The sequence below is a fragment of the Rutidosis leptorrhynchoides genome, chromosome 8 (genome assembly GCF_046630445.1).
Source record: "Rutidosis leptorrhynchoides isolate AG116_Rl617_1_P2 chromosome 8, CSIRO_AGI_Rlap_v1, whole genome shotgun sequence".
NCBI classification, from domain to species: domain Eukaryota; kingdom Viridiplantae; phylum Streptophyta; class Magnoliopsida; order Asterales; family Asteraceae; genus Rutidosis; species Rutidosis leptorrhynchoides.
In genome coordinates, this window is record NC_092340.1 from 133,266,438 (window position 1) to 133,291,516 (window position 25,079).

The following is a 25,079-nucleotide window of genomic DNA, read 5'->3' on the forward strand; positions in this document are numbered from 1 at the left end:
CTGTGGATTTTCTGCTGATTTTAGAGATGACTTTTCTAGATTTTTCGTCAATCTACAGCTGGTCTGGACGACAACTTCCTGACCTAAATCAAGAAGCGTGTGTCTTTTTCGGAAGACTTTACTTCCTTTTAATGATGTAATTGATTCATCGTGCAGATCCATCTTTCTTTCAAATATATTACAATAAATTAGGTAAAACTGATTAAAATCGTCCAAAACAAAAGTACCTGCAATAATCTTGTACAAACATGTAACATCCCGCGTTTTTCCGTTAAATTTATTTTTAACACCGTCTTTTTTTTTAAATAATAATCTTTCGTATTTAAATTCGTAGTTTCCGTTGACTAACGTTCATAATAATTCCGTCATTTAATTATAACATCTCTCGTTAACTTGCGTTTTAAAAATATTCGATCGGTTAAATCTCGCACCCGCTTCTAAACTCGAGGGACTAAAATTGACACGGGGCAAACTAGTTGACTAGGTCAACTAGTCCACCCCAATCACCACCATTCAATCCCTCTCTCTCTCTCTCTCTTTCTTTCTTTTTTTTTCTCTCAAGAACACAAACATAATTCATCATCTAAATTCGGATCGGGAAGCAAACTTCAAAACAAATTACATATTCGTGATCCTCTCATCATCCTCTTCGATTTGGTACCAATTTCATCCATTTTGGGTAACATTTCTAAAACACTAAATTTCTCTAAATTCGTTTTATATACTTGAAATTGTGTTAGTTAGTGTCTATGGCTCGTGTGTAACATGAATATATGTTTTGTTTGCTCGATTTGTGGTTTGGAGTAACTAGTTTGAGTTTTTGAAATGGGTTTGCTTAATCCTTGATTTTGGATGAGTTAATGTTGTTAGATTGTTAAAGTGCATGTTTTAATTGTGTTACTAGTATCATTAGCCACATTTGGATGTGTAGGTTGATTAAGAAAACTTCAAAAACCCGATTAATGATTTTGTGATGTTTGACTAGGGTTTGATAGTTCTTGACATGAACTTTTGGATGCTTAAATGCCATGGAGTGTTAATTGTTAGTGTTTAGTAGTAATGTATGCTTCATTACCTTCAAAACGGCATATCGTATGAGTAAATTGGATTCCCGAATCATAAAATACGTTTTACGAACTTGAAACTTTGAAAATAAACCTTTCTTGATCAATTGACGAGTTTTCGGTTATTGTAAATGATGTTTTTGATTGATGATATATATGGTTAGTTGTATTCCTCGTCAAAATACCTTTTCGACGATATATGATAAGCATTATAAGTGTTTGCGGGTCAAGAATTGGGTTGGAAAAGGTTTTGGTTCGTGCACACTTGGAAAAACTGACCAGAATTCTCTGGCCAGGTAGTGGCGCGGCGCGCCACATCCCCGCGCGGCGCGCAGAATCGCCTGGCCAGATTCTGCTCACTTTGTCACATTTCACACGAAATGTTTGACTAGCTACCGACCTCCGATTCACATGAAACTTGTTCTAATATGCTTATATATGAATAAAAACCTCAGAAAAATAGTTCGGGACCGAACCCGAACGTGTTGACTTTTTCGTTGACTTTGACCAAGTTTGACTTTTAGTCAAACTTAACCAAACTTTTATACAATCATTCTAACATGCTTTTATACTTGTTTCTTGTATGAAACTTGACAACGTGATTCACATGCTATACTTAATCGAGTCGTAACGAGCCATAGGACTAATTGAACACATTTCACCCGACCTTGTGTCGTAACCGGTTAATTGATATAACTTACTTGTTTAGGTCAAGACTAAGCAACTTTCATGCACACGTTTACTTGTTGAAGTACTTTTATACTCGTGCACTCGAGGTGAGATCATAGTCCCACCTTTTCAACAACTTTTTATACTTTTAAATTGTGGGCTGAGAAACATATACTTTGTTACATTTTGTGCTACTTGCTTTTATACTTTGAACACAAGTACAAGGAAAACAAACATTCCACAGCGAGTTAGAACAAAAATCCTCAATTCGATTATCATTAGTTACACTTGCAGGGTGTAAGCGAGAACTTATATTGTGTGGCCATACGGGTTTGACAAACCCTCATTCGGACGGTTCGCTACCGTTATGCGGATGAAATATATTTTTGAGAAACAGTGTATGTTCTAACACTATTGTGATGGGGTTCTATGGAAGGAAACGTTAAGTCTTGATAATTGGGTGCTCGCGAACAATACTTTTGGAATGCAAACGATTTTGATAATCAACTATGGGAATACTAAATCTTGTGGTTCGAAATATAACGTTTACAAATACACCTATGATTTCACCAACGTTTTTCGTTGACAGTTTTCTATATGTTTCTCAGGTTCATACTCGGCTACTTGATACATGTTTCCGCACTCTTTGATTACTTGATTGGAGTCGAGCATACATGCATACATGCTTCCGCACACTTTGATTTCTTGCTTGAGGTCAAGCATACATGCATACGCTAGTGATAGCACTTTTGGATTAAACCTTAAAGCATACATACTTACGCTATTTATAGCAACTGTGATTTTCAACTTATATTATGTCGCAAGTTATTTCATTTATACTTTACAATTTTTGTAATCTTAAACTTGTTGTCGAATTGTTTGTAAACTAAACTTTGCAAGTCTTGTACGTTTCAAATGAATGCGACATAATTTTGGTCAAACGAGTCTCATATAGGGACTACGACCACGCAACGGGACCTGAGTTAACGGCGCCGTCAATAACGGTTTTGGTCGGGTCGTTACAAGTGGTATCAGAGCGTTGGTTGTAGGGAACTAGGACGTGCATTAGTGTGTCTAACAGAGTCGTTAGGACGCATTAGTGAGTCTAGACTACAACCGGATAGTTAGCCATTGCATTCTGACATACATTTGCTATAGATAGCACTTACTTGACTACTTGTGCATTATACTTGAATCATTCTTAGGAAAACTTTTAATGGTACCCAACCTTCATCATACGAACTCGTATTCTGCCACTTTGGTTCGGGAACTCTGACTCCTTGGTTGTTATTCACCCCGTCTCATCTTACTATCCATGAGTATTGTAAAGTCACTGTCACTACTCTAGGTGAGTATCGTCATCACTATTTATCGCTACGGTTGCGTACTACTCGCTATCATGACTCGTTACTCTTTTCATACCTAACTACGTTATTGTCTGATTCGAACCGCATTGACGTGAACAATCACTTATACACTTCCCTCGGGGAACGCATCTTTAGAGTTGCACTAATTCTTTCGATTCAATACGAATCATGTTTGAGACGTCGTTACATTTTGTTCATTTTAGATTTTCACGATGACACGAACTTGAACTTATGGAGTGATGTGGGAATGGAGGTATGATTTGGCGTAATATAACGACACTCGATCAACGTGGTTATATTACGGTAAGACATACCAAAGTTCTAGTGACGCGTGATGGTGGTTAGACTCGATCAACCTAAGCACCACCATGTGCCATGTACATGACTTCATCCTTTCATGTTTGGACATCCGAAAACTCCGAGAATATTGATAACAACCATACCGGGGACACCCCTTCGACTTTTGTCGAACTATACTTATGCTTCCGAATGAATTACCGATTCCTCTCGACTTCAACCGTATGTTACACGTGTATACTATCTCGTCCTCGCACAGTCTTATGACTAACTACAATTTACTCGTTATGCTCACATCGGGGCGGAAACTTCTCTTGCATCACCCTCGTACTTCCGGTTCAGGAGGTCCTTATTCTAAATTCTCAATGGAGAGCGACTCTTTACGTCATACAAGTATTCGCCGCGAGGGTGGATAGTCCTAACAATCGTTTTCAAAACCCGATAAGAACTTGCCCCGACGAACGTTTTTGGAAACCGATAAATCTTCCGCGACGCGAATTTTCTTGAGAAACTTGTCCTAGCTAACGTTTTCAATTCCTAGCAAACTTGTTCAATATGCCTTAGGGAAATGTACCCCGTTTCGGATCGAGATCCTCGTTTCACTTCTAGATTTTGGAGTACCTTACAAAAAGCCTCGGGACCGCGTTTAGACATGAGTACCGCGTACCATCCACAACCCGACGGACCGAACAAACATGCGATTTAAACCTTGGAAACCATAATACAAGTTTGTATTACCAACTTCAAATTTACTTGAGAAAAGTATTTTCCTTTAACCGAATCCTCGTACTACAATGATTTTCATTCGAGTTTTAACGTCACTCCTTTTGAAACCACGTGTGACCGGAAACGTCATTCTCCTTTGTCGAACCAAGTAAACGATGATCAATTCACTGGGGCCGAGGTTATTCATGAGCAACCGAGAAAATTTATTCATATTCAGGTAAAACCCTACGCGACTCGTAATCACCAAGAGCTACGCCGATGTTAGATGTAAACATTTCAAATTCCACGTGGGAAACCGCGTCACGTTAAGAGTCGCACCTTGGAAAAGGTGCAATCCGTTTCGGGAAAACGTAGGAAGCTAAATTCGCGATAGTTTGATCCTTTGGAAATCTTGGGGCGTTTTGGACCCGTTGTTAGCCGTTTAGATTTCAGACTCAATTGAGTCTCCGTTCATCCTACATTCGATGTATTAAACTTAAAGAAGTGTCTTGTGGACAAGAACTTGTTATCCTTTTCGATGAGCTTACTATCGATGACAAACTCCGCTTCCTAGGAGGACCGGTTGAAATTTTGAATCACGAAACCAAACTCTGAAACAACGTAAAACCCCGACTGTCAAAATTCGTTGAAATACCCTAGAACGTACTTCTCCCTCATTCGTAGAATTGGCAACACAAAATCTCGAGGAAGATTCAACAACTACTACTTCCAACTAAATTTCGGGACGAAATTTCTTTTGAGGTGTGGACAATGTAACATCCCGCGTTTTTCCGTTAAATTTATTTTTAACACCGTCTTTTTTTTTAAATAATAATCTTTCGTATTTAAATTCGTAGTTTCCGTTGACTAACGTTCATAATAATTCCGTCATTTAATTATAACATCTCTCGTTAACTTGCGTTTTAAAAATATTCGATCGGTTAAATCCCGCACCCGCTTCTAAACTCGAGGGACTAAAATTGACACGGGGCAAACTAGTTGACTAGGTCAACTAGTCCACCCCAATCACCACCATTCAATCCCTCTCTCTCTCTCTCTTTCTTTCTTTTTTTTTTCTCTCAAGAACACAAACATAATTCATCATCTAAATTCGGATCGGGAAGCAAACTTCAAAACAAATTACATATTCGTGATCCTCTCATCATCCTCTTCGATTTGGTACCAATTTCATCCATTTTGGGTAACATTTCTAAAACACTAAATTTCTCTAAATTCGTTTTATATACTTGAAATTGTGTTAGTTAGTGTCTATGGCTCGTGTGTAACATGAATATATGTTTTGTTTGCTCGATTTGTGGTTTGGAGTAACTAGTTTGAGTTTTTGAAATGGGTTTGCTTAATCCTTGATTTTGGATGAGTTAATGTTGTTAGATTGTTAAAGTGCATGTTTTAATTGTGTTACTAGTATCATTAGCCACATTTGGATGTGTAGGTTGATTAAGAAAACTTCAAAAACCCGATTAATGATTTTGTGATGTTTGACTAGGGTTTGATAGTTCTTGACATGAACTTTTGGATGCTTAAATGCCATGGAGTGTTAATTGTTAGTGTTTAGTAGTAATGTATGCTTCATTACCTTCAAAACGGCATATCGTATGTGTAAATTGGATTCCCGAATCATAAAATACGTTTTACGAACTTGAAACTTTGAAAATAAACCTTTCTTGATCAATTGACGAGTTTTCGGTTATTGTAAATGATGTTTTTGATTGATGATATATGGTTAGTTGTATTCCTCGTCAAAATACCTTTTCGACGATATATGATAAGCATTATAAGTGTTTGCGGGTCAAGAATTGGGTTGGAAAAGGTTTTGGTTCGTGCACACTTGGAAAAACTGACCAGAATTCTCTGGCCAGGTAGTGGCGCGGCGCGCCACATCCCCGCGCGGCGCGCAGAATCGCCTGGCCAGATTCTGCTCACTTTGTCACATTTCACGCGAAATGTTTGACTAGCTACCGACCTCCAATTCACATGAAACTTGTTCTAATATGCTTATATATGAATAAAAACCTCAGAAAAATAGTTCGGGACCGAACCCGAACGTGTTGACTTTTTTGTTGACTTTGACCAAGTTTGACTTTTAGTCAAACTTAACCAAACTTTTATACAATCATTCTAACATGCTTTTATACTTGTTTCTTGTATGAAACTTGACAACGTGATTCACATGCTATACTTAATCGAGTCGTAACGAGCCATAGGACTAATTGAACACATTTCACCCGACCTTGTGTCGTAACCGGTTAATTGATATAACTTACTTGTTTAGGTCAAGACTAAGCAACTTTCATGCACACGTTTACTTGTTGAAGTACTTTTATACTCGTGCACTCGAGGTGAGATCATAGTCCCACCTTTTCAACAACTTTTTATACTTTTAAATTGTGGGCTGAGAAACATATACTTTGTTACATTTTGTGCTACTTGCTTTTATACTTTGAACACAAGTACAAGGAAAACAAACATTCCACAGCGAGTTAGAACAAAAATCCTCAATTCGATTATCATTAGTTACACTTGCAGGGTGTAAGCGAGAACTTATATTGTGTGGCCATACGGGTTTGACAAACCCTCATTCGGACGGTTCGCTACCGTTATGCGGATGAAATATATTTTTGAGAAACAGTGTATGTTCTAACACTATTGTGATGGGGTTCTATGGAAGGAAACGTTAAGTCTTGATAATTGGGTGCTCGCGAACAATACTTTTGGAATGCAAACGATTTTGATAATCAACTATGGGAATACTAAATCTTGTGGTTCGAAATATAACGTTTACAAATACACCTATGATTTCACCAACGTTTTTCGTTGACAGTTTTCTATATGTTTCTCAGGTTCATACTCGACTACTTGATACATGTTTCCGCACTCTTTGATTACTTGATTGGAGTCGAGCATACATGCATACATGCTTCCGCACACTTTGATTTCTTGCTTGAGGTCAAGCATACATGCATACGCTAGTGATAGCACTTTTGGATTAAACCTTAAAGCATACATACTTACGCTATTTATAGCAACTGTGATTTTCAACTTATATTATGTCGCAAGTTATTTCATTTATACTTTACAATTTTTGTAATCTTAAACTTGTTGTCGAATTGTTTGTAAACTAAACTTTGCAAGTCTTGTACGTTTCAAATGAATGCGACATAATTTTGGTCAAACGAGTCTCATATAGGGACTACGACCACGCAACGGGACCTGAGTTAACGGCGCCGTCAATAACGGTTTTGGTCGGGTCGTTACAAAACATATGTGATATGTGTTTTAAATAACTTGGTAAATTCTTCCCACACTTAGCTTTTATTTTCCTTTCTTTGCCTTTTTATTTTCCTCTATTCTATTTTAAATGAATTCTAATGTTTTGGGTTGTTTCTCCATTTATGTTCTCTCTGAGGTAACAATAATTTCGGTATTACAACCTAGTTTTATCGTTCATAAATATGTATAAACATGATTTTGAATTCATTTAATTGAAAATTTTTTAAATTTTCACAAAATTTGGCAATTAAACTAAGTGTAAACCCGAGAGAATTTAGAACCCTTCCCCACACTCAAGATCATGCAATGCCCTCATTTGCATGAAATCGGACTATAATTATAAATTCATGAGGGTGATTAGTGTAGAAAAGTGATTAAAAATACCGAGTTTGAAATTTCTAAGCTCGTCGAATGATAGATGGCGCGCCTCATCGTTCATTTCTTTTGTTGTAATTTCACATATGTTTTGCGTCTTATTGTCAAAATTAGTAGCTTTTGCTGAACTCAATGTCAGTCTTTGAAAGTGCGTTGTTTTACCATGTTTTGTACATAAGATAAACTACAAACATATATATATGTATATATATATATATATATATATATATATATATATATATATATGGTTTATATATATATATATATATATATATATATATATATATATATATATATATATTTTAAAACCTTTATTTATTAAAACAATTTAAATGAATGATTTTTAAAATTTTGTTTCCTTTTACTTTAGGTAGTTTCGGTATGTTTACCTAGTCCGTCCCTCAACAAAATTTAAAATTTGTCGTTTTTAAAGCGATTGTTTTAAAAGCATAGATTTTTGGGTTTTTAAATTTTTTTTATTTTTTTGGTATACTTTAGATCAATAAAATTAAAAATAATGATAACAAAATTTGTCGCCCCGCCCTCGGGTAAAGCAATTTCGGTTCCATGACCTAGTCTTCAACTTACGATAAATTTTAGAAATCATTTTTTTTTAAACTTAATGAAATAAAGTAATTTTTGTTTTTTAAAATCACACAAAAATTAAATTTAAAAAGCATATTAATTTCATATAAAACCTACAAAATATTTGAAAAAATCAGAATGGGGGGAGAAAACTAGTTCTTTAGTGTCTGCTAGCGGAAAAGACCAATCGAATTCCATTCTCGGAACTACACGAGAACAGAATAACTAACCCTTGACAGAATTATTTCTTAGAACATTTGAATCTCCCCACACTTAGGTAGCTGTGGTGTCGAAATTGTGGTTAACTTCATTGTCAATTTCTCTTGGACCATAATCAACTTGCATATCTGTGACTTTTGCTTTAAGCCATTGGTCAGATTCCTGTGTAATATCCACAAATTCAACTAGTTTCGCCTTTTCTCTAGGAGATAGATTGGATACTAACCGGTTACATAACTTAAAGTTCCCCTTGGTTCTAGCATCGCGAATCCGTTTAATAAGTTTCTTCATTGAACTGTTAATAACGGAGTCATTTAATTTTGTATCAACAACGGGGTTCTTTGTTATCAGGTCATCATTAGGTGTTACTTCATCTTCCCCACACTTAGGCATTTTATTATTGCTAAGCACTACCGTTGGAGTTGGTAAAACAACATGGTTCTTACATATCGTTTTTGTCGGTTCAACGGTTTTGGTTGGTGGAGATTTAGACTTTCGACTCACAAAGGTGATCGATTTTTCATTATTACTAAGTGTCATTCTACCATCTCTTACATCAAATAACGCCCTGGTAGATGCTAAGAATGGTCGACCTATAATTAGAGGAATGTTTGGGTCCTCTTCTATGTCAATGACAATAAATTCGACTAGAAAGGTTAAATTACCTAATTGAACGGGTAGGTTGTCAGCAATTCCAACTGGGTGCTTAATGGTTTGATCAAAAATTCGAACACTCATCACTGTTGGACTTAACTCATCTACTCCTAATCTCTTATATAATGAAAGAGGCATAAAACTCACACTCGCACCTAAATCTGCTAGTGCATCATACATGACACAATCACTAAGTAGACAAGGAACAATAAATTCACCTGGATCACCCAACCTGGGTGGAGGTTTTGGTGGAACTGTCTTCACCGGATTTATTTTTTACGGTTTTTGTTTCTTGCACTTTCTTATTCTTCTTCTTCTTCTTTCTAGAGGTATCACAAACTTTATTACCTATTACTTGCTCATACTCAACTCCTTTTTTTGGAAATGGGATGGGTGGTCTGTATGGTGCCACCACTGGCTTTACATACTCGGGTGGTGGTGGTGTTGTAACTTCTTCATTGTTACTCACATCTAAAATCTTCCCATCTTCTGATGTTGGTTTTTCAGAATTTGTTGACACCATATTAACATTCTCATTCCTAGGATTTACTTCAGTATTACTCGGTAGCTTTCCTTGTTCCCTCTCACTCATCATGCTAGCAAGAGTACCTACGTATTTTTCTAGATTCAAAATGGAAGCTTGTTGAGTTCTTAATGACTGATCAAACCTCTCATTTGTTTGGGTTTGAGATGAAATAAATTGTGTTTGAGATTCCATTAACTTTGCCATCATTTCTTCCAGATTTGACTTTTTCTCTTCGGTTTGTTGTGGTGGTTTATACAAGCCAGGTCTTTGTTGATTGAAAGTGTTGTTTTGAGTTGGTTGGTTATTCAGACCTTGTTGGTTGTACGAGTTATTGTTGGGTCCATTTGGATAGTAAAGAATGTTTTAATTTCGATTAAAGTTCGGCCTTGGCGGTTGATAATTATTTTGATAATTATTTCCCGGCCTTTGGTTCATGTAGGAAACATTCTCTCGTTGTTCCATCGTTTGCTTGATGTGACAATCTTTCGTTAAATGTGGTCCACCGTATTGCTCACAACTGATTCGTATTGCGTGAATATCTTTATTCATCTTTTCCATTCGTCTCTCGAAAGCATCTATTTTTGCGGAAACGGAATCAAAGTCATGGCTAGAATCGGCTCTAGCCACTTTAGATGAAGGAAAAATATCTTTTTCTGATGCCACTCATGTGAGTGGGAGGCTGTGTTATCAATAATTTTGTGAGCTTCAGTTGCAGTTTTCTTCATAATGGAACCACCAGCTGCTATGTCGATGTCTTTTCGTGTAGCAACGTTGCATCTTTGGTAGAATATTTGTACTATTTGATAAGTGTCTAAACCATGTTGAGGACATCCTCTTAACAATTTTCCAAATCTTTTCCACGCCTCATATAGAGTTTCATTTGGCTTTTGCGTGAACGTAACAATTTCTCCTTGAAGTCTCACGGCTTTAGATGCCGGAAAGAATTGTTTAAGAAAATTTTCAACTAAAACATCCCATGTATCAATCGCCCCTTCAGGTAACGATTCTAACCAATCTTTGGCTTCTCCCTTTAAAGTCCAGGAAAATAACATGAGATAGATCTGTTCATCCTCCACTTCTCGGATTTTAAATAGAGTACAGATCCTATTAAAGGTACGAAGATGTTCGTTTGGATCTTCCTTCGGCGCACTACTAAATTGGCATTGATTAGTTACCATGTGTAGAATTTTCCTTTGATTTCATAATCTGGCGCATTAATGTCTGGCTTAATAATGGCGTGACCTTGGCCCGTACGTGTGGCTCTCATTTGGTCTTCCATACTTAGAGGTTTCGTTACTTCCATAATTGAAATTGTTGAATATGAATCACTAGAGGATTCTGATTTAACGGTTTGTAGTTCAGGAGGAATGATTAGTGGTTTTGGATCTTGGAATTGTCCTTGAATATCCTCCGGGTTCTCGATAGTGAAGTCGGGTTCAAAAAATGGATTATCAGAAATTTGAGTTGGAGTACTTGGTCGACTAGATGACAATTCTAAAGAAAAATCAACGGCGACAATATTGGCTAGATGTCTTGATCGAGTTACAGGTGGTGAACGTTTTGCTCGATGCATTCACTGAATATCCTATTAGTTATAAAAATAAAAATTATATAAGTTATCAAATTAATAGACTTTTCTGATTTTGCCCACGTTTCGAATAGCCAATAGATGCAGCAGGTAGCCAGGACCCTTTAAATCGGAAGCCCACAAATCGCCACTAACAAATCCAACTATTACTACGAACCAGAAAATTTTGGATGTCTATCAATTTAACCGCTTAAAATAATTTTTCGTTTTGAAATTTTAGAGAAGAAATAGAAAATTCTATGTCCTAAAAACTAGAGCGGCGAGAAATAAGAAAGAAAAAGAGCGCGTCGGAAAACGTCGAAAAATAAAAGGTCGAAAAATAAAAATAAGAAAGAAAAACGTCGAAACGTAAAAGTCTAAAAACTAAATTTAAAAAGTTGCGCCTAAAGGTATTAAAGCTAAAAAGGAATTCTATATCCAAAACGGCAATAACTTAAAAGGCACTAAAATATATAAACGGCGTCGCAAAATTCTAAAGCATCTAAATCTTAGTCTAAAGAAAAAGCACTTAAGGGATTTTACGGCAAAGTCTTAAAATCTAGAAATAAAAATTAACTACTGCAAAATACTAATCTTAAAACTAATTATGAATGAAAAATTATAAAATTACGAATTAAATGTTTAAAAATACAAATTATAAAAAGAAACAAAAAAAATGATAAAATCACATATTTTTATAAAAATATTATTTTTATATTATTATTTTATAAAAGTATTAATTTATTATATTCATAAAACTAAATATAACTTAAAAATACAAAATAAATAACAACTAAACTAAATTATTATTAAAATAAACCCTAATTAGGTAATTAATAATAATAATAATTAATTAACTTAACCCTAATTCGGCTGTCCTAGGTTTCAGACGTGTCAGACATCACCATGCGGACGCATGGATTTGAAGCTTCCGGTTCATGCGATCGCATGGGCCTGAATTTCGGATCACAAATTGGGCTTCTACAGTACCAGGCCCAATTATTTTTACTTTTTTTTTCTGTTTTATATTTTTGTAAAATATTTATATAAAACTTATAAATAAGAAAAATTTACTTATTAGTTTTTTTTTATAACTTTTCACAATAAATAGAAATATAAACTTTTTAAATTTAGCTAAACTTAAAAATATAGATATATATTTTTCTTTTTCTTTTATATTTTTGATTATATTATATAAAACATATTTTTATAAAAATGAATTAAAGCTTAAATTTTTTTTTTAATAGCGTTTCGCTTCGGCGTTCCACGGTAGCGGCGCCAAAAACTTGATGTTGTGCGAGGTGCATACAAAATAGTTATATTTTTATTACGAAATACTATTAAATACGATACAATTTTACACAAGTTATTTATTTATTTATAGAATGGATATACGTAAACCTTGCTACAACACTTATAGGCAGTGTACCTAATCGTAGAGTAGTGTAGTTTTTAGTAAGTCCGGTTCGTTCCACAGGGAGAATGCTAAGTTTAACGCTATATTTTTCACAACTATATATAAGTAGTATTATTATTAAAGGGGGTTTTTACCGTTTAATGACCAGTTTGTCGATTTTAAATAAAGCGTAAAGATAAATGACGATAATATAAATGACAGAATTTAAATTGCGATAAAGTAAATTGCGGTAATTAAAATGACAGTAAATAAAGGTACGATGAAATATGAATTAAAAGTATTATGCTTATTTAAACTTCCGTAATCATGATGTTTGACGTTTTGATTTTAATTTATTTATCTGGGTTAATTGTCCTTTGTCCTGGATTTATTTAATACCTATCTAGTTTTTGTCCATAATAGTCCATCGGTCATAATTATAAAATGCTCGTCAAATTAACCTTATTCCCGAAGTCAAATATTCCAACTAATTAGGGATTCGAACTGCAACAAGGTTTTAATACTTTGTTTAATGATTACACCAGGTTATCGACTGCGTGTAATCCAAGGTTTTAATACCGAGCCTTTGTGTTGTTTGAAGTCAAAAGATTTTTACCGAGCCATGGGAATGGGCTTTAGTGTTGTTTGGTAACGCGTAGTCGCTTTGTGTCGTAAATTGATGAACCATAAGATTCGTCGGGTGTATATGACTTAAATTCACTTTAGTTGTGGGATGGGTGACATCGGACAACCTGGAAGTCGAGCCTTTGGTCTCATTGAATGTTGGTAGTGGAGTCTATGTGACGCAATGTCAGGTGCCTCTTTCATACCTGCGAGCGTAATATTTGACTCTGACGATGTTGTGGTTGCATTGTACTTAGGGTGACGGTGAGAAACCCTTAGATGTATGTGTGTCTAGGTAGCAGTGACAAGCGATAGCGATTGGATGATTGCATGAATAAAGCTTGTGTAAATTGTGGTGAACCCAATTGATAGATAAGTCTACCTTACGGGTAGCGGTGTATTGTGTTGGCTTTATGTCGTTGCGTAAATAACGCTAGCGCGTGACGTGAGCGTCAACATATTTGTTGAAATAAACTCGTGAGAATTTGAGGACTGTGATCGGCGGGGAGATTGGTCACGTATTTCGGAGAAGGGTAATTATCGCGGGATGATATTATCTTGACGATGTGGTTATGGGACGTAATTCCAAGTGGGGGAGTTGCACTCCCACACGAAGAGGTTCTAGTATGAAATTTTGGATGATACTCGTAGTAAATTCGGAGTTAGTATCGGGACCTAGGTTGGTCAGTGTGATGACCCGAAAAATTTCGACTTATTTAAACCAATTCTCGATACGATTTATTATTTTGTTACGTTAAACAAAGTCTGTTAGATTGAGTCTCAAAATTTTAGAACTGTTTCATATATTCAATTACCTTTGACTACTCTCGACGATTCATGAACAATTATATGTATGTATAGATATATTATAAGATGTACAAGTAAAAACGACTTTCCTACAGTAAAAACGACTTTGCTACAGTAAAACACTATTTGCTACAGTGAAACCGACTTTGCTACAGTGGAATACTATTTGCTACAGTGAAACCGACTTTGCTACAGTGAAACGGTGAAATCGACCTACAGTAAACACTATTTGCTACAGTACACACTATTTGCTACAGTAAATACTATTTGCTACAGCAACACTATTGCTACAGTACACTATTTGATGTCGACGAACTAGCAAACAAAAGCGGATAAGGCGGCCATGCGATCGCATGGCAAAAACACTGAAAACTCATGCGATCGCATGAGCTACAGGAAATTGAAAAGTACTATAAATACTCCAGTTTACTATACGAATTATGTACTCCTTTCTGAATCTCTCAATCTATCAATATATATATATATATTAATTATAATTTTAAATTTTAATTTTAAGTTTAATAATAATAAAGTATATTCGGGGGTGTTTTAATTCGGGTTTCAAACCGTTTTAAGCTAAGGAAATATTGGGTATTGTTCGGGGTATTGTTCTTGAATCCAAAGCCAACCATACAGTCATCTACCATCATTACGTCTATGCAATTTGCCTACAATATTGAGTCTCAATATTGAACCGTGAGTTTATAGTCTCCCCTTTTAAATACTTTAAATATTTTTGGGCTGAGAATACATGCAATTTATTTTAAACGCAATAAGACACAAGTACATACTAAATTCTACACTGAGTTAAACCGAAAATCCCTTAGCTTTGGTAACTAGTAGCTACCAGTACATAGGATATGGACTGGTGGGCACGAATAATTATATATGGATCCATAGGGCTTGACATCCCCGTCCGAGCTAGAGCGCTAGCCTTTTAACAGACGTATGTTATTTGAGTTTATGACACGTTGGTTTGCGTGTATTAAAACAAATGGGGTAATTATCATTATAACGTTAAAGTTTAGTTACCAGGGTGTTCTGTTACGTAGAATCTATTGATAAATTTTTGATGAAATCTTGTGGTCTATCTTTATATACAATTATGACTCGAGCAATTAAACCTATAACTCACCAACATTCGTGTTGACTATTTAGCATGTTTTATTCTCAGGTCCTTAGACTGCTTACGCTGTGATGTGCTTGTTGCCTGCATGGAGTCTCTCATGCTTTGTATAAAGTTTATTGCATTCGAAATAAAACTGCGTTGTGTAATAAATAATTGGACTGTGATGTCAACCTGTAAATTAAAGACTTATGTATTTTGGGGTTTTGCTTACACCTAAGCACTCACCCACATGATTATGACTTTTTATGTTTAGAAAGTCACGTATTTTAATGAATGCAATATTTTATCAAAACGTATCATATAGAGGTCAAAACCTCACTATGGAATCAAGGATTAACGTGCCGCGTCAATAGCGATTTTGACGGGTCGTTACAGTTGGTATCCGAGCTTGAGGTTATAGGGAACCAGAATTTGCATTAATGTGTTTAACTGGTAATTGTTAGGATGCATTAGTGAGTCTGGACTATGACCATATCTGTTTTTACCGATTTTTGCTTATCATTTTGTCAAAAACATTATATGTGATATATTTATATGCTAACGTAATTGTTGTTTCAATTATGTGATAGATGACTTCTTCTAATCCTATCATTTTGTACGACTCGGAATCAGACACTGAATCTATTCTATCCACAACTGAAAAGGGCGTTCCAATACCTATTAAAGAAGAAATTGTGTTAGCTGGGGAATCTCAACTTCAGGTTAACCCAGAGGAGGTCCCAGCTCCACCCAGCTCTAGTTTTCCGGAGCCACAGTATCGTTGGCATGGACCCATGATCCCTGGAGTAAAGGAGGATCGTCCATTTCTAAATGAACATGGACATTGGGCTAGATACACCGCCGACGGGCGGGTTGTGCCGATTACGCCTGGAAGATTTCGGCTCATGACCACCGGTCGAACACATCCTACACATGATTCAGACAGTTCGTTATCATATTCTCCTACACATGACTCAGACAATTCATCATCAGACGAGATCAGTGAGGAAGAGGATTTCGCTAATGAAATAAAAGAAGTCACTAAGGAGAAATTCTAACTTGCTATAGATAATAAAACAACCACAATAATAATAAGTCCTTAATTATTAAAAAGGAACAGGACCATTCGATCCGTAACCACCCTTATTGTATTAAACCCACTGAGGCAACGGGTACCTCAAAACCCCAACCAAAAACTAAATACACTGCTAGAATGTCTGTCGGACCATGCACACACAAATAATTGGCAGAGAGAACCAAATGGGAAGAAGTTTCTGATAGTTCTGAATAAATGACCTCGCAACCATAAATCTTCCATGCGCTATTCTATTGCTTATGTGTGCTACTCTATCTTGTTATGTAGAATAAGCATATGTAAAATATCGGTATTGTATGGTATTGTATTATTTTGGTTTATTAATAATAAATGCATGGAATGATTATTTGTATTATTACTACTTCTTATTATTATTATTACATAATAACATAGTAACTCGCTATAATTTTTCATAGTGGAATATTATTAGGATTTTAGTAGTTAATTCCTTGTACTAGCTATTATGTATGAACTTAACGGGTAGGTAATACCCTAGAAATAATTATAAAATGCTAATAAGAAGAAAAGGCTTTTATAATAAGTGGTTCATATTATTAATATGCTACGATTAACTATTGACAACTCATTTTACCTATAATATTCTATATGATTAAATTATCTCTGTTGTATTTATTGAAGAAACATGTCTCAAATGTCGGATGCTGAGTTTGAGGAACTAGTCGAGAAACGTGTGAAAGAAAGAATTGTTGCAGCTGAGGCAGCAAAAGCAGCAGCCGAAGCAGCAGCCAAAGCAGCAGCCGTAAACACAAATTCACGAAACGGATGCTCATACAAAACTTTTCAAGGATGCAAACCACAGACGTTTAGTGGGACCGAGGGACCAGTCGGTCTAACCCGATGGTTTGAAAAGATGGAGTCCGTTTTCAAAATCAGTAATTGTGTGGACGGAGACAAGTCAAAGTATGCTTCGTGCACGTTGCAAGACGGTGCACTTACTTGGTGGAACAATTATGCTAAAGCAGAAGGAATAGATACGTCATACGATATCTCTTGGGAAGAACTGAAAACGGTGCTAATCGAGGAGTACTGTCCTCGAAACGAGATCAGAAAAATGGAATCTGAGTTACGTAATCTGAAGGTTTTCAGCGCGAATCTCAATATCTATGAAAAGCATTTCATGGAACTAGCCTTGTTGTGTCCCGAATTGGTGCCAAACGAGAAACGAAAGATAGAAATGTATATTGACGGTTTATCGATCAATATCAAAGGAAATGTTACATCGTCCAAACCGAATACGATGCCGGAAGCCATGACAATGGCACACCAACTCATGGACCAGATTACAGAGAGTTCGATTAAGGCACCAATTACCGAAGTCAAGACAACTGAAGGAAAGAGGAAATGGGAAGACTATAAGGGCAAAAGTACTCAACTGAAGAAACAAGAAACTTTTAAAGGTAAACAAGATGGGGCAACTTCTAGTCCAAACTATAAGGGACCCCATCCATTCTGTAAAAGATGTTACACACATCATGCAGGTTATTGCCAAGTGGTCTGTGATAAGTGCAACAAGAAAGGACATGTGGCGAAAGATTGTTATGCCACCGTTTCTGAAGTAAAGACAAAACCGACAGATGTCAAGAAATGTTTTCGATGCAGGAAGCCTGGCCACTTTATAAATCAATGCCCTGATAAGGAGAAGAACAAATAACCCGCACGTGGGAGGGCATTTAATGTTAGTGCCAGTGAAGCACGTGAGGATCCTAATCTTGTCACGGGTACGTTTACCGTTAATAATCAACTAGCTTCTATTATGTTTGATACGGGTGATGATAGAAGTTATATGTGTAAAGACTTTAGTTCTAAACTAAAATGTGCATCATTACCTCTAGACGATAAATATACTATTGAATTAGCTAATGGTAAACTGATAAAAGCCGATAAAATTTGCCATGGTTGCGAAATAAATCTCGCTGGTGAAACCTTCAAAATCAATTTGATACCCATAGAATTAGGAAGTTTTGACGTAATCGTTGGCATGGACTGGATGTCCAAAACAAGAGCGGAAGTTGTTTGCACTGAGAAAGCGATCTGCATCCCTCGAAAGGATGAAACGTCATTAATGATTTATGGGGAGAAGAGCAACTCGAAGCTGAACCTTATCAGCTGTATGAAGGCTCAGAAACTTATAAGAAAAGGTTGTTATGCTATTCTGGCACACGTAAAGAAGATCGATACTGAAGAAAGAAGCATTGATGACATGCCGGTTGTAAGAGAATATCCCAGAGTATTTCCAGAAGAATTACCGGGGCTACCTCCACACAGATGTGTAGAATTCCAGATTGATCTCACACCAGGAGCCGCACCTATAGCCCGATCCCCATATAGACTTGCACCTTCAGAAATGCAAGAATTACAAGACCAGTTGCAAGAATTATCGGACCGTGGATTTATTCGTCCCAATTTTTCACCTTGGGGTGCTCCTATACTGTTCGTCAAGAAGAAGGATGGATCTATGAGAATGTGCATAGATTACCGGGAATTAAACAAATTAACGATCAAGAATCGGTACCCATTACCGAGGATTGATGATTTGTTTGATCAATTACAAGGATCAAGTGTTTATTCTAAGATTGATCTACGCTCCGGATATCATCAGCTGAGAGTGAAGGAAGAAGATGTTCCTAAAACCGCGTTCAGAACCCGTTACGGTCACTATGAGTTTCTAGTCATGCCTTTTGGATTGACTAATACTCCAGCAGTATTCATGGATCTAATGAATCGCATCTGTAGACCGTATTTAAACAAATTTGTCATTGTTTTTATCGACGACATATTGATTTACTCGAAGAACAAGGAAGAACATGAGCAACACTTAAGACTGGTACTGGAGGTACTCAAGAAAGAAGAACTGTACGCAAAATTTTCGAAGTGTGATTTCTGGTTACATGAAGTACAGTTTTTGGGCCATGTTGTCAGTAAACATGGAATTAAAGTTGACCCCGCCAAGATCGAAGCCATTAGTAAATGGGAAGCACCGAAGACTCCAACACAAATCCGCCAATTCTTAGGTCTTGCAGGTTACTACCGAAGATTCATTCAAGATTTCTCTAGAATCGCCAAACCCTTAACTGCATTGACTCAAAAGGGAAAGAAGTATGATTGGTCCACGGAACAAGAATCCTCATTCCAGTTATTAAAGAAGAAGTTAACGTCTGCACCCATTTTGTCATTACCGGAAGGAAATGATGATTTCGTGATCTATTGTGACGCTTCGCGCCAAGGTTTAGGTTGTGTATTAATGCAACGCACAAAAGTTATCGCATATGCTTCACGCCAACTAAAAATTCATGAAAAGAACTATACGACGCACGATTTGGAACTTGGAGCAGTAGTTTTTGCACTCAAAATATGGAGACACTATCTATATGGCACCAAGTGTACAGTGTACACCGACCATAAGAGTCTTCAGCATATTTTTGATCAAAAACAACTCAATATGAGGCAACATCGCTGGGTAGAGTTGTTAAACGATTACGATTGTGAAATCCGTTACCACCCCGGAAAGGCTAATGTTGTAGCTGATGCCCTAAGTCGGAAAGAAAGAGTAAAACCTCTTAGGGTCTGAGATTTGAACATTACAATTCGTACTGATCTCACAAAGCAAATTCAAGCAGCACAGTTAGAGGCTTTAAAAGAAGAAAATGTAAAAGGTGAAATGAGTAAAGGATTAGAAAAACAACTTGAAGTAAAAGCCGATGGAACCCTGTATTTTACTGGTAGGATATGGGTACCAAAACATGGTAACCTAAGGCAACTAGTACTGGATGAAGCACACAAAACGAGGTACTCAATTCATCCAGAAAATGGGAAAATGTACCACGATCTCAAGAAGTTCTATTGGTGGCCTAATATGAAGACAGAAATTGCTACTTATGTAAGCAAATGTTTGACGTGTGCAAAGGTCAAAGCTGAGCACCAAAAGTTGTCAGAATTACTGCAACAACCAGAAATTCCGCAGTGGAAATGGGAAAGAATAACCATGGATTTCATTACGAAATTGCCAAAGACTGCAAGTAGTCATGATACTATTTGGGTGATAGTTGATCGCCTAACTAAATCAGCTCACTTTCTATCAATAAAGGAGACAGACAGTATGGAGAAATTAGCACGCCTATATTTGAAGGAAGTAGTTTCCAGGCATGGTGTACCTATCTCCATCATATCTGATCGCGACACCCGATTCACATCACGTTTTTGGCAGTCATTACAAAAAGCATTGGGAACTCGATTGGATATGAGCACCGCTTATCACCCACAGACAGATGGTCAAAGTGAAAGAACTATACAAACATTAGAAGACATGTTACGGGCATGTGTGATTGACTTTGGAACCGGTTGGGATCGACACTTATCGTTGGCAGAATTTTCATACAATAACAGCTATCATACGAGCATCAACGTAGCGCCATTTGAAGCACTTTACTGTAGAAAGTACAAATCTCCTATCTGTTGGAGTGAAGTAGGAGAAAGACAACTTACTGGACCAGAAATTATTCACGAAACCACCGAAAAGATCATTCAAATACAACAGCGACTGAAAACGGCCATGAGTCGTCAAAAGAGTTATGCTGATGTAAGAAGAAAACCGCTAGAATTTCAAGTGGGCGACAAAGTCATGTTGAAAGTGTCACCCTGGAAAGGCGTTGTACGATTAGGTAAACGAGGAAAGCTAAGTCCTAGGTATGTAGGACCTTTTGAAATCACCGAAAGAATTGGAGCAGTTGCTTATCGATTAAAGCTACCGCAAGAACTTAGTAGTGTTCACGACACATTTCAGGTGTCAAATTTGAAGAAATGTTTAGCTGAAGAGGATGTCGTAATACCTCTTGAAGAAATACAAATCAATGATAAACTCCATTTTATCGAAGAACCTGTTGAAATCATGGACCGTGAGGTCAAACAATTAAAACAAAGCAAAATACCGATAGTTAGAGTTCGTTGGAATGCTAGACGAGGACCCGAGTTTACTTGGGAACGTGAAGATCAAATGAAGCAAAAGTATCCATATTTGTTCACTGATATCGCTCATGAAACAGGTACTACTCAAAATTTCGGGACGAAATTTTCTTTAACGGGGAGGTACTGTGATGACCCGAAAAATTTCGACTTATTTAAATCAGTTCTCTATACGATTTATTATTTTGTCACGTTAAACAAAGTCTGTTAGATTGAGTCTCAAAATTTTAGAACTGTTTCATATATTCAATTACCTTTGACTACTCTCGACAATTCATGAACAATTATATGTATGTATATATATATTATAAGATGTACAAGTAAAAACGACTTTCCTACAGTAAAAACGACTTTGCTACAGTAAAACACTATTTGCTACAGTGAAACCGACTTTGCTACAGTGAAACACTATTTGCTACAGTGAAACCGACTTTGCTACATTGCTACAATGAAATCGCCTTTGCTACAGTAAACACTATTTACTACAGAAACACTATTTGCTACATTAAATACTATTTGCTACAGTGAACACTATTTGCTACAGTAAACACTATTTGATGTCGACGAACTAGCAAACAAAAACGGATAAGGCGGCCATGCGATCGCATGGCAAAAACACTGAAAACTCATGCGATCGCATGAGCTACAGGAAATTGAAAAGTACTATAAATACTCCAGTTTACTAGACGAATTATGTACTCCTTTCTGAATCTCTCAATCTATCAATATATATATATATATATATATATATATATATATATATATATATATATATATATATATATATATATATATATATATATATATATATATATATATATATATATATATATATATATATATTAATTATAATTTTAAATTTTAATTTTAAGTTTAAGTTTAATAATAATAAAGTATATTCGAGGGTGTTTTAATTCGGGTTTCAAACCGTTTTAAGCTAAGGAAATATTGGGTATTGTTCGGGGTATTGTTCTTGAATCCAAAGCCAACCATACAGTCATCTACCATCATTACGTCTACGTAATTTGCCTACAATATTGAGTCTCAATATTGAACCGTGAGTTTATAGTCTCCCTTTTTAAATACTTTAAATATTTTTGGGCTGAGAATACATGCAATTTATTTTAAACGCAATAAGACACATGTACATACTAAATTCTACACTGAGTTAAACCGAAAATCCCTTAGCTTTGGTAACTAGTAGCTGCCAGTACATAGGATATGGACTGGTGGGCGCGAATAATTGTATATGGATCCATAGGGCTTGACATCCCCGTCCGAGCTAGAGCGCTAGCCTTTTAACGGACGTATGTTATTTGAGTTTATGACATGTTGGTTTGCGCATATTAAAACGAATGGGGTAATTATCATTATAACGTTAAAGTTTAGTTACCAGGGTGCTCTGTTACGTAGAATCTATTGATAAATTTTTGATGAAATCTTGTGGTCTATCTTTATATACAATTGTGACTCAAGCAATTAAACCTATAACTCACCAACATTCGTGTTGACTTTTTAGCATGTTTTATTCTCAGATCCTTAGACTGCTTCCGCTGTGATGTACTTGTTGCCTGCATGGAGTCTCTCATGCTTTGTATAAAGTTTATTGCATTCGAAATAAAACTGCGTTGTGTAATAAATAATTGGACTGTGATGTCAACCTGTAAATTAAAGACTTATGTATTTTGGGGTTTTGCTTACACCTAAGCACTCGCCCACAAGATTATGACTTTTTATGTTTAGAAAGTCACGTATTTTAATGAATGCAATATTTTATCAAAACGTATCATATAGAGGTTAAAACCTCACTATGGAATCAATGATTAACGTGCCACGTCAATAGCGATTTTGACGGGTCGTTACAGTCAGTTTGTGGTAGAGTATAATTTGGGTTAAATTGTATTTTATTGGTTTGGATGTAAATTACTACTCGAGGTGTAATGTGGTTAAACTCATTAAGAGATAAATGGGCGAGTTCCACGAGCAAGGTAAGGTCCCGTAGTTGAGGGATGGTGTGCCAAATTCTCTTTTAGAGAATTGTAATCTTGAGCCTATGCATGATAAAGGTTATTTCTTGCTCAGTTGTGATAGCGGTGTTTGTACATACATGTGATTCGTGTACAGGGATTCCAAGTCGAGTGGAATGATTCTAAGTATGCGTATATACTTAAATTGCTTGCAAGTATTGTGGAAAGTGTTTTTCGATTGTGAGGTCTCACTTTTCGTTGGCCACGGGTGAGGGGTGATAAGTAGTAAGTGGTATCCGTAGGATTCACTTTTCATTGGTTACCTATCAAGTTGTGGCAAGCGTTCCGTTAGGATTCACTTTTCTTCGGCCATGTGTGAGGAGAGGTAAGTGTGATCCGTAAGGATGCGCTTTTGTCGGCCTCTTGTTGCATAGTGGTAAGTGGTTAATGTTTGATCTACCGCTTTTCGTCGGCCTCGTACGCGTGAGGATATGGGTCAAGTGGTATCTAATCGTGAGGATTCACTTTTCGTCGGCTCCATTGTGTTGTTTGTTGGCCATATTATTGGTGTGTTGTTACTTTAGCAATGTACATGTTAAGGGTACACTAAAGGGATTGCTAGCTCGGTACGAGACTTGAAGTGTTAGCTTGTATATGTCGTGCGTTCGAGACATGAGTTCATTTCGGTTTGGGAGGGAAGGGAGACTTAGTACTCGGTTTGGTAGGTTTGGTAAATCGTGGATGACGATTTAATTTGGAAAAGTGACTTTTTGAGTAAAGTCGCCTAAAGGAGTTGTGTAAAATCTTCGGATTGATGGAAATTGTTGTGGACATCGAGTTTGGGCGTATGTCGGAGAACCATAGAGCGTGGGTCATGTTGGTTAAATGACAAGGATCACGAGGACGTGATCGATTTTAAGTAGGGGAGAGTTGTAAGACCCTGAATTTTATGCATCAGAAAGTGTTCCTGAAAGTGTCAGTAAATATGTGTATTAGAAACTGCCACTAAAAGTCAACTTAACACTTATACATTTTCAGAATTTACATCAGAATCAGACAACTTCAGTCCCTGAACTACAAATAAAGCTGAGAAATATTCTGATGTGGATTTAGACGTGGAGCCGCGCCGCGGGGGTATTAGCTGCGTCGCGGGTGTCAACTGATCAGCACCCATTTGTTTTATTTAAAAGATAAAAACGGGCATTTTGGTAATTTCGCATTGGGGACAGTTTTAGGCCACAAAGGCAGATTGGTGGACTCATTCACATCCACAATCTTATCTTTATCCTCTCATCTTCAACCTCAAGTTCTAGAGAGAAAGTAGAGTGAGAAAGCTTGAGAAAAGAAAGAAGAAGCTTGTGTTCATCAAATTGAAGCCATTTCTTGTGTTGTTTTTGTGCTAGCTTCGTTTTCTTTAAAAGGTAAAACCCTAATTCGGATTTTGGTTGTATTAATTCATTTATGATGCTAGGGTTTGTGTTAAAGTGAGTGGAAACCCCATTTCTTGGAAGTTTGGGGTAAATGGGTCAAGTTTTGGTGTAAGAACCCTAATATTGGTGGGTTTAGGGTTGGATGATGATATTGTTAGTTTGTAAACTAAATTTGTTGATGAAATCACTAGTTGACTTGGATTTGTAGTGATTGGGTGTGTAAACTTGCAATTTGGTGTTTTGACTTGAGATTAGGTCAAAATGAGTTATGTGTAAAAATGAAGCAAGTAAGTCTTTTGATGATTAAACTTTGAGTAAAATGTGGTATTGGAACATAATCACTAGTTAATTG

The 25,079-nt window shown here is 36.4% G+C and overlaps 1 non-coding gene across 1 annotated transcript; it reads left to right on the forward strand.

Moving 5' to 3' along the window:
• Nucleotides 1–10,565: 10,565 nt before the first annotated feature.
• Nucleotides 10,566–10,672, forward strand: LOC139865459 (small nucleolar RNA R71). Its single transcript, XR_011764978.1, has one exon. It is a non-coding gene; the product is annotated as a small nucleolar RNA R71 (small nucleolar RNA).
• Nucleotides 10,673–25,079: the final 14,407 nt, after the last annotated feature.